Source organism: Cannabis sativa, chromosome X (assembly GCF_029168945.1).
Source record: "Cannabis sativa cultivar Pink pepper isolate KNU-18-1 chromosome X, ASM2916894v1, whole genome shotgun sequence".
NCBI classification, from domain to species: Eukaryota; Viridiplantae; Streptophyta; class Magnoliopsida; order Rosales; family Cannabaceae; genus Cannabis; species Cannabis sativa.
Window position 1 is genome coordinate 43,330,890 of NC_083610.1, and position 9,630 is coordinate 43,340,519.

Consider the following 9,630-nt stretch of genomic DNA (forward strand, 5'->3'; position numbering starts at 1 on the left):
TGCCCTAAATAATTAGGCACGCTACCCAAAATGCTTATGAAACCCTAATCCCCTAATCGAGATTACTAATTAAAATAGCGCAGAATTTAAACTTTTATATTAAACAGACTAAAAATAAACTTGTAATATATTTAAACTTTTCAAAATAGTTGGGATCCCAAAAATATTTACAAACTTATTACAAGTTATTTCTTACTAGCCGACCTAAGCGGCAAAACAGAATACAAAAGTCAACACTATTAGACCCTTAACCCGCTTGGTCTGATATGGCTTGAACATGTACATTCTTCATCTTGCTCTTCAAACTCATGGTTGATCAGCCACTGACTTACCCTTTCCTGCACAGTAGAGCACCCGTGAGCCAAGCCCAGCAAGACAGTATAAATCACAACAAATATAATATGCTCATCATGCTATCTAAACAGTAATGCCATTCATATACGTCTGTATGTCACAGACCTGCATGTCACACTCACATGCCTATTTATGTCTACGTGGCGTAGGCCTATGTGTTGCGCTCACACATCTATTTATATCTACGTGGCGTAGACCTACGTGTTGCTCTCACACGTCTAATTACAGTAAGGCCTTAGAATAGCTCATCTCGGTTCTGGTTACCGAGTCCAACTTGATTATGCCTTGACGCATAACCCTTAATTTCAATATGTAACACATAATTATTGGTGCCACTGCAATATTTGTCTATTTGCTATAGGCCTGCATGTTACGCTCACATGCCTATTTATGTCTACGTGGCGTAGACCTACGTGTTGCACTCACACGTCTATATACAATAAGGCCTCAGCAGGGTTTACCTCGGTTCTTGTTACCGAGCCTAACCTGGTTATGCCTTGCTCGCATAACCCTATTCGTGAATATACGTAATCCATGTATTACGTTCTTTCAGTGGTTTATCCTGGTGATATATACCAGGTCTAACCCAGTTATGTCTTATACACATAACTCTTAACATACATGCGTGTGTTCAATATTTACTACAACATATATAATCTTAGGGTAATAACCCTAACTTGCACACTATGTAATCACTCATATATATTTCTATATACTCAGATAACATTTACTAAGAGTGTTAACCCTAACTCATGCTTTCATTGGACTCACAATATTCTAGGGTAATAACCCTAGACCGCATTAAAATTAAACTCAAGGTACTAGCTTACCGAGTCTAGTTTAATTATGCCTTAAGCGCATAATTCATAATCCCAATATATAGATATATCCGACATGGCATAGTATTACACAACATATATCACTAGGGTAATAACCCTAGGCTATTAAACCGCTCATGTTAGGGTAATAACCCTAATCCCGGTTGCAATTACTCACATATATCATATTCAACATAAGCGCCACCGCGCATACTCTACGTGCAAACTACTGTCTTACCTGTTGTCCCGCAATAAAGGAGATTCCAAACCCCTGGGTGCTCCTGATCAGGTGCCGGTAATCCTAGTCACACAATCCGGGATTTCACAAATAGGGTTAATCCCCAATTTCACTTTCACAAAATATAAACATGGCATTCAAAACACAGATAATCAAATAGAGCTCAGAACGAGCTTTCCAACGATATAAAGAACGTCCCAAACGGAGTCCCGAGTCAAAAGTTATGGCCAAAATAAAATTGGGAAAAATAGAATTTCTCACTGCCAAACCCAGTCGCGACGGCCAAAAACCCCGTCGCGACGACTGGGTTCAGAACACCCAAAAACTCCATTTTTAAGGCCTAAACATGCCAATTTTTCCATAAATTCGAACCTCAATCATACCATACCCAAAATTAACTTCTTACAGATAAAAATCATCACAATAGAGAGCTAACAACTTCAATTCCAACATTAATCAACAAAATTCAAACTCACACCTTGAATCTTCAAATCCTAAAATACAAACTCAACAAGCTCAAGAACTTGAGCTTAAATCCAATCCTTCCAAACAATTTTCCAGCAACAAAATTAACAAGTAAAGACTAAATTCAAGCATTAAAAACATCCTAGGATTTCATTCATAATTCAACCATAGGAACCACCACAATTCAAGAGATTAATTCTCAAATTCACAAGATTAAACACCCATTTCTCAAAACATGCAAGTCAAGATCAAAACTACCCAAATCATGCTTTTACCCTAATAAATTCAGCAAGAATTCAACAATAGATTTCAAATAAACTCAGCAAGAAACTACCTCAATTCCTTGCACAAGCTAACTCCAAGCCTTCAACACAATTTTCCCAACAAACAATCTTTAATTCAAGCTAATCTCTCACCAATTTAAAGTTGAAAATAAGAAAGGGTTAGAGAGAGAGAGGGTCAGCCAAGAGGAAGCAAAAGCCAGCATTTTCTAATTTCATTCCCTCAAAAATCAATTTTATTAAAGTAAATCAATAAAGGTCAAAAGACCATTTTGCCCCTAGGGCCATACAATCATGCATAATCACTCACAAGGGCATAATTGTCATTTCATGTACATTTCAAACCCAATTAATTTCAGATTATCACTATTAAATAAAAATGCCAAATATTTCAATTCAAATTGCATTTCGGGCCCGAACCCAGTTCGGCCCGAAATACCCGGTTGTGACTATACCGCGCCAACCTGTCAGAACACATCTGAAAAGACAACACAAGCATACTATATAATAATATAGTTCTAGAAGCACGTAATTAAATTAATTTCATCAATTTACCCTTCCCGGGTCATAATTACCAAAATGCCCTTGGCTCACCAACGGGGTCTTAACATATTAAAATTCATATTTTTTCACATATATTGAACTATATAATAATATAATTCCTCAATTATACATAATTATCTAGTTGGGGTTTTGCTAATCCTTTCTCATAATTCTGGGTATTACACTTTCCCAGGTCATAGTAGTGACGTCATGGATCTGAGACACCATGTCCCACCAGACCAGAGCGTCTTCTTGAAACTGGAAGGTGGCACACACCACTCTGTCGTTCGCGGTGACACCCATAAAATTCAGAATTTTGGTGATCACCGTTAGCCACTGCTCGGCCTTCATCACATCTGGACCTCCCAAAAAGACCGGAGGTGCTTGCTTTCGGAACCGTTCCTACAAAGGTTCCATTCACTTTGCCGCTACCACTACCTCGGCCTGAGCAGTAGGGGCGGGTGCCACTGGAACTTCTGGCACCGGCACTGCAGGAGCACCCTGCTGCCGCAATCTCTGAATCTCATTATCTTGTTCCTCTATTCTGGCTTGCATTTCAGCAAACCTAACTTCCCAATTCTGAGCTTCCTGATTGCCTTGGGCAACCTGTGGCGAGTTAACATCACCCCGACCACGAGCCCTGCCCCTGGGGCCTCTACCTCGGCCCAAAACACTTGGGGGAAAAACTGAGCTCATTGACCTTGATCTGACCCGACTGAGATGCCCTGACTCCTAATATTTCGTCTGGCCTCCATCTAGTCTGAACCGCCTCGAAATCCCGAGTTGGCACTTTAGGTCACGATCATCGAGAGCTTACTAATGCCGCTTAATTTGGAAATTAAAACGAAACATGCGCCTATTCTACTATCAGGCTACTAACATGCTTCCTATCAGGCTTTTCTTATTCATAAAATAAATAAATAAACTACTAAAGCAATAAAGGCTTACTGAACCGTGGAACGAGCTAACTGCTGATGATGATTGTACATGTCGTGACGATCTTCGGAAGACAACCTGGCGGCTCTGATACCAAATTCTAACACCCTAACTAGCATAGGCGTATTACGTGATTTTAAACATGCTGTGCAGCTCATTGCTAATCAACGAGGTTTATGGAAAACGTGATTAATTAAAAATTTTGCTTTTTAATTAAACTTATAAAATATTTATACAAAAGACTCGAGATCCCGATTACAAAATCATTTACAAAAGTTAACTGTTTATACAAAATAAATGTCGCCTAGCGACTAGTTACAAAAATAGCCTCGCTGTCCCGATGATCGTACGCTCCACGCCTAACCGCCCCGACATGTACAACCTTCATAGGCTCGTTCACGGTCCATCAGCTCTAGCCTTGCCTTTACCTACACATAAACATAGCACTGTGAGTCGACAGACTCAGTAAGAAAAGCATAATAATACTCATACATAAATTCCGGTCATGATCAGACGCCCATACCCGTGATCATAACCCTAACTGCAGTGTCCAACACGATACTAAGTCCCCCTAACTGCCGTGTCCAACACGGTACTGAGTTCTGAACGTTCATAGGGACGGTACTATTGACAAGTAACAGCCTGATCGGTCGAACCGGTCATACTCCCATTGGTGTCATACTCCGGCTGTCAGACGTGTTACGATGTCACTGATCGGTGGGAACCGGTCATACTCCCATTCTTGGTCATACTCGGCTGTCGTACCGACGTGATACGTCAAATAGTACGGAACCACCAACCTAAGTATCAGCCTGATCGGTCGAACCGGTCATACTCCGGCTGTTGGTCATACTCCAGCCTGTACCGACGTGATACAGTGTCAGCCTAATCGATCGAACCGGTCATACTCCGGCTGCTGGTCATACTCCAGCCTGTACGGACGTGACACAGTTGGATGGTTCGAAGTCAACATACATATCTAATGTAATCTAACAGGCTTCCTACATGCACGCTAAACATGTAATCTACATATGCATACTGTTATACTAATCTTACCTGGATTCTGAATTCAGGTGTGCCGGTCAACCTGACTGGAACTATCTGCGCGGCGGATTACAGGCTCCTAAACCATAAAAATCACAACACTATAAGTGATACGCTAAATCACTTCCCAGGGACTTAAACTAGGAACTAAAAGTTTCCCTATCGATAAAAAGCATGGCAATACCCCAAAAACATAAAATCGAGGAAAACTAGGGTTCCTGAATTTTCCCCAACCGGTAGACCGGTTGCCCAACCGGAATTCCGGTTCTGGGAAATTTCAGAACCCCATCCGAAATTCCGGATGTACAACCGGAATTTCGGTTCCTCGCAGGCAGAAATTCAAAATTTCATATCTCAACCAAAACAAATCCAATTAACCTCAAACCTTCCAGACCTGTTCTATACATCCGCTAGAACATTTCTAAAGCATCAAATCCACCCAGAAAGCACATAAACAAAAATCACCATTAAAGCCCAAGCTTTGAGTTCCAAACTCAAACTTGGTTAAAAACAACTAACATGCATCCAATCCATGCTTCAAACTCATAATCAAGCATATAACAACTGCAGAAACTAAAACCTAACTCATGCAAACACTACAGCCACCAAAACCTCAATTTTTCTTTGAAAATTCAAGCTTTTTAACAAGAATTCTATCCAACTAGAGCAAGAAATACTAGCATGCAATTCAACCTAATTAAACCTACTTAAATCAACATTTTAATCATGGAAACAACAACAATAATTAACAGCAGCAACATCATCAAAATCATCATGCATTACTCATCTTTTTCATCAAAAATTTCAAGAAAACAAAGTAAGAAAACTAGACAAAGAAATACCTCTTCAAGGATTACACAATACTTGCTGAAAATTACTAGATTCACAAGAAAAAAATCCCCTTTTCCTTGCTGCACAAAGAGGCTGAAATGGAGAGGGAAAGAGAGAGAGAGCTTCCTTTGAATTTTTTTTCTATTTTTGTCTAAGTTTGAAAAATAAGAGAAATGCCACCTACTCACTTATTTCAGCCAATATATCATCAAATACAACACATATTTCTCATTCATTAAGCCACAAAAAGACAAACTAATAATGGGGCAAAATGACCATTTTGCCCCTTCACACTAAAATCACACTAAAGGGGTATTTTTGGGAAATTCTAAATTCCCGGCCATTCCCGACATTCCCAATGTCTAATAAACCGTCCCAAACTACTAACATACTAAGTTGTGATTTTACTGAGCCAAACATCGAGTTCCAAAATACCAGGCACCGGAATGCAAAATTATGAAAACTACTACATGACATAAAAATGCATCTCTGAATTCAATAATAATAGTATAATAAATTATTTAAATAGCTATAAATAATTTCATAATTAAACGTGATTATCTGCTAATTTCTAAATTAAACTAAGCGGTCTTTACAATATGTATCTCATGATCTTTATATTTATTCATATAAGTGTCGTTTGGTAATACTTTTTTAATCAGTTTTCTGTTTTTAAAATTAAAAAAGTGAAAATATTTTTGAAAAACATGTTCTATAAAACTGTTTTTACTTTTCAATTTTTTAATTAAGAATCAAAATTTTAAAAACAAAAAAAATCACTTTCAATATTTTTTTAAATAATTTTTTTTCTTAATCAATATCTTAGACTTCAATCATGACCCGGACCCAAATCCCCCCACGGCCCTAGCGCTGAACCCGACCTCTGACTTGAACCCAAATCCGACCCCGGACTTAGACCCGACGTAAATAAAATCAAAAAAATGAAATGAAAATGAACTTTACAGACCACACTTTTGTTTTTGGTTTTTAAAATTGAAAAACAAAAGTGGTTACAGAACGCATTTTTGTTTTTCAAAAGCAAAATTTTTAAAAATAAAAATTTTACTTTCATTTTGTGATTAAAAAATTAGAAAACAAAAGTGTTACCAAATGGCACCATAGTATTTTTCCACAAGTGACAACATATTTTTGTTCTATTTTTAAAAGTAACACTAAGATTATAAAAAACATCTATCAATTTAAGCCTTATATAAATTATCACTATAAAATACATACATACCATTGTCTGATTGTTTAAAATATTTATAATAATAGAATTAATGAAATTTTTTATGATAAAACATGTATCTTTATATATTAAAAGTGTCTATCTAACGACATTTCTTGGTTTAACAGAATATAATTTAAAAATAAAAGAATATTCTGTTAAATTTAACGATTAAGTTTGATCTCCGTTAACAAATAAACCCAATAATTAAATCTAAAAAATTAAACAATCTTTTAAATATTAATAATCTCTTTTTAAATTAAAAAAATCATCTTAGCCACATATCTCTCTAACAAACCTTGGGAGAATATTAATAATTTTTTTTATTTATTTTTTAAAAAAGAAAAATATAAATAAAATGTCTAAAAAAGATAATATAAATGTGAGACTGTATATGAGTTGCCCTTTCTGTAATTACCTAGAAAAGATAAAATGTATAGATAAATATATATATGTGAAACTCTATATGTAAGAGAATTTAATTAAAAAAAATAATATAAATAATTACATAAGGGTCAACTCATAAGAAGATTGATTGTGTTGGTTTAGAGATTTTTGGGCTTGGGCTTAAAAAAATAAAAAGAAGATGAAATGGGCTGTAATTAGTATTTACCTTATATGTTTGTGCTTATTTTTAGTTTTATTTTTAATTTTAGCACCAAGAGGAGAAGGTTGAAAAATATTAGAATATGAAAATATTATTGGTACTTATTAGTAATTTGCAAAGAATGTGAAAGTCTATAAATATATAGTTGTGTAGCTATTATTAGATATGAAATGAGATAATAGAACTTTTTTCAATTAGAAGATTAATGTACATTTTACTATTAATAACATACATTATTATAACACAAATATGTTTTACTTACTAAATATACTGACACATATTTTATTTTTATAAAACAAATCGTTCAAATAATTATACTATTTTAATTATTAATTAAAATAAAAAACTAAAATATTAAATAAAACTAACACTACGTGGTTTTGGCACGTAACAATCACCTAGTATAAATAATATATATATTGTTAGATTTTCATTGACTCCCGTTATTATTTTTTAATAGAATTATTGTAATATTGTTATACAAGTATTAGTGGAATTGAAGAAATTTATAAATAAACAATTTTTTTCATCACAAATAAATAATAGTTATTATTATATTAATATTCTTAATTAGTATCTATTATAATAATTACGTAAATTATGTAGTATTTAAATTCAAATTTTATTAGATATTTAATTTGTTATTTGTTATTCCACATTTCAATATAAATTATGATTATTAAATTTGTAAATTTTAAAATTAAAATTAATTTAAATTATAATTTTATTCAAACGATACATGATTTAATTATTAAGAATATTAGATATTATAATGAGAGTTGTTTTATTAAATTATAAATATAATATTATTAAGAATAGTAAAAAGTTACTCATATAATTTTTTTTTGCTTAACATGTAATTTATATTTTTTATTTGATACAAATATCTATGTATCATTTTTTAAGAAAGAAAAATATATTTTTTGCTGAATTTTATTTTTCTAATTTTTAATTAATGATTGAGATAAAAATATCAATAAAAATAATCTATGATAATGAAAAAAGAAAACACAAGACCAGACAAAAATAAGAATTCAAAATTTTAAGTTTTAAAAATAATGAATCAAAATAGGGTAATTAAAATACATGTTCAAAATGGTGTAGATTTTTGAACAAAACATAAATTTATTTACATATAATTTACAATTTTAATAATTAATTTTTAACATATAATAACGAATAAAAAAGATTCAAAAGTTAATTTTAAAAATAAAGAATTTAACTAAATAATTGACATGGATTAAACTGCTCATTAATCTAAAAACTTTCCACCAACTCTAAGAGTGTGGAAGTTATAATGTTAAGAAGAAAACTCTTAACGAAGACATGTTCATCAATAAGATGCCTATTCAAAAATTGTAAGAGACTAAATGGAGTGATATGGTGATGATAATAGATGAGATACGATATTTAATAATATAATGATGACAATGAGCGAGATACGATGAGAGACAACGGGTGAGATACGGTGATAACAACAGGTGAGATACGATGTTGAATGATTATATTTAAAAATAATACATTATATTATGGGAAACACTTAAATTTTTCCTAACCCACTCTATTTACTTATTTTTATAATAATAATATTTTTTAACAAAGAAATTTAAAAATCTATATGTATAGTATAAATTTAAATTTTATAATATCAAATAAACTCAATAATAATATATTGTGAATATATATATATCTTTATTTTTTAATAAATAAAATATTATTAATAATATGTAATTAGATGATACAATTTTATTATTATTATATATTAGAATAATTTTTTAAGCATATTAAATTAATAAATAGTTTTTTATTATAACACTAAAAGAAATTAAACTAGTCGCGCAAAGAGCGGCTATATTGCCTAGTTAACTAATAGTCATCATAGACTCAGCTAGTACTGCAAATCCAAAAAATAATTTTAGGGTAGACTAATTCAAATTTGTACTGAAATTTTGGGATGAAGTTATAAATTGGAACAAATTTTGGTACATCTAAATAATAATATAAGATTTATAACTCTTGTTTTTGTTTTTTTATGTGAGAACTTGTATTAATTATTGATAAATATAATTTAAAACAGTTTATTAACCTAATAAATTTTTTTTAACAGAAAAATCATTAATAATTTGAATGTTCTATATTAATACTTTATAATTTTTTTTTCAAAAGAATAAATTTATATATATAAAAAAAAGTAGAAAATAAATTTAAAGAAAATTAGATTCAAAACTAAGTCGACCAAATAACAAATAAATACTTACACTAATTATATAACCTTTTTGAAATTT

General features: G+C 32.3%; 1 long non-coding RNA gene across 1 annotated transcript; it reads right to left on the reverse strand.

Annotated features, from left to right (window-relative positions):
* Positions 1 to 313: 313 nt before the first annotated feature.
* LOC133032538 (uncharacterized) lies at positions 314 to 2,618 on the reverse strand. The gene is made up of 3 exons (XR_009685158.1): positions 2,210 to 2,618; positions 1,411 to 1,473; positions 314 to 338 (listed from the first exon to the last, which is right to left on the reverse strand). It is a non-coding gene; the product is annotated as an uncharacterized LOC133032538 (long non-coding RNA).
* Positions 2,619 to 9,630: the final 7,012 nt, after the last annotated feature.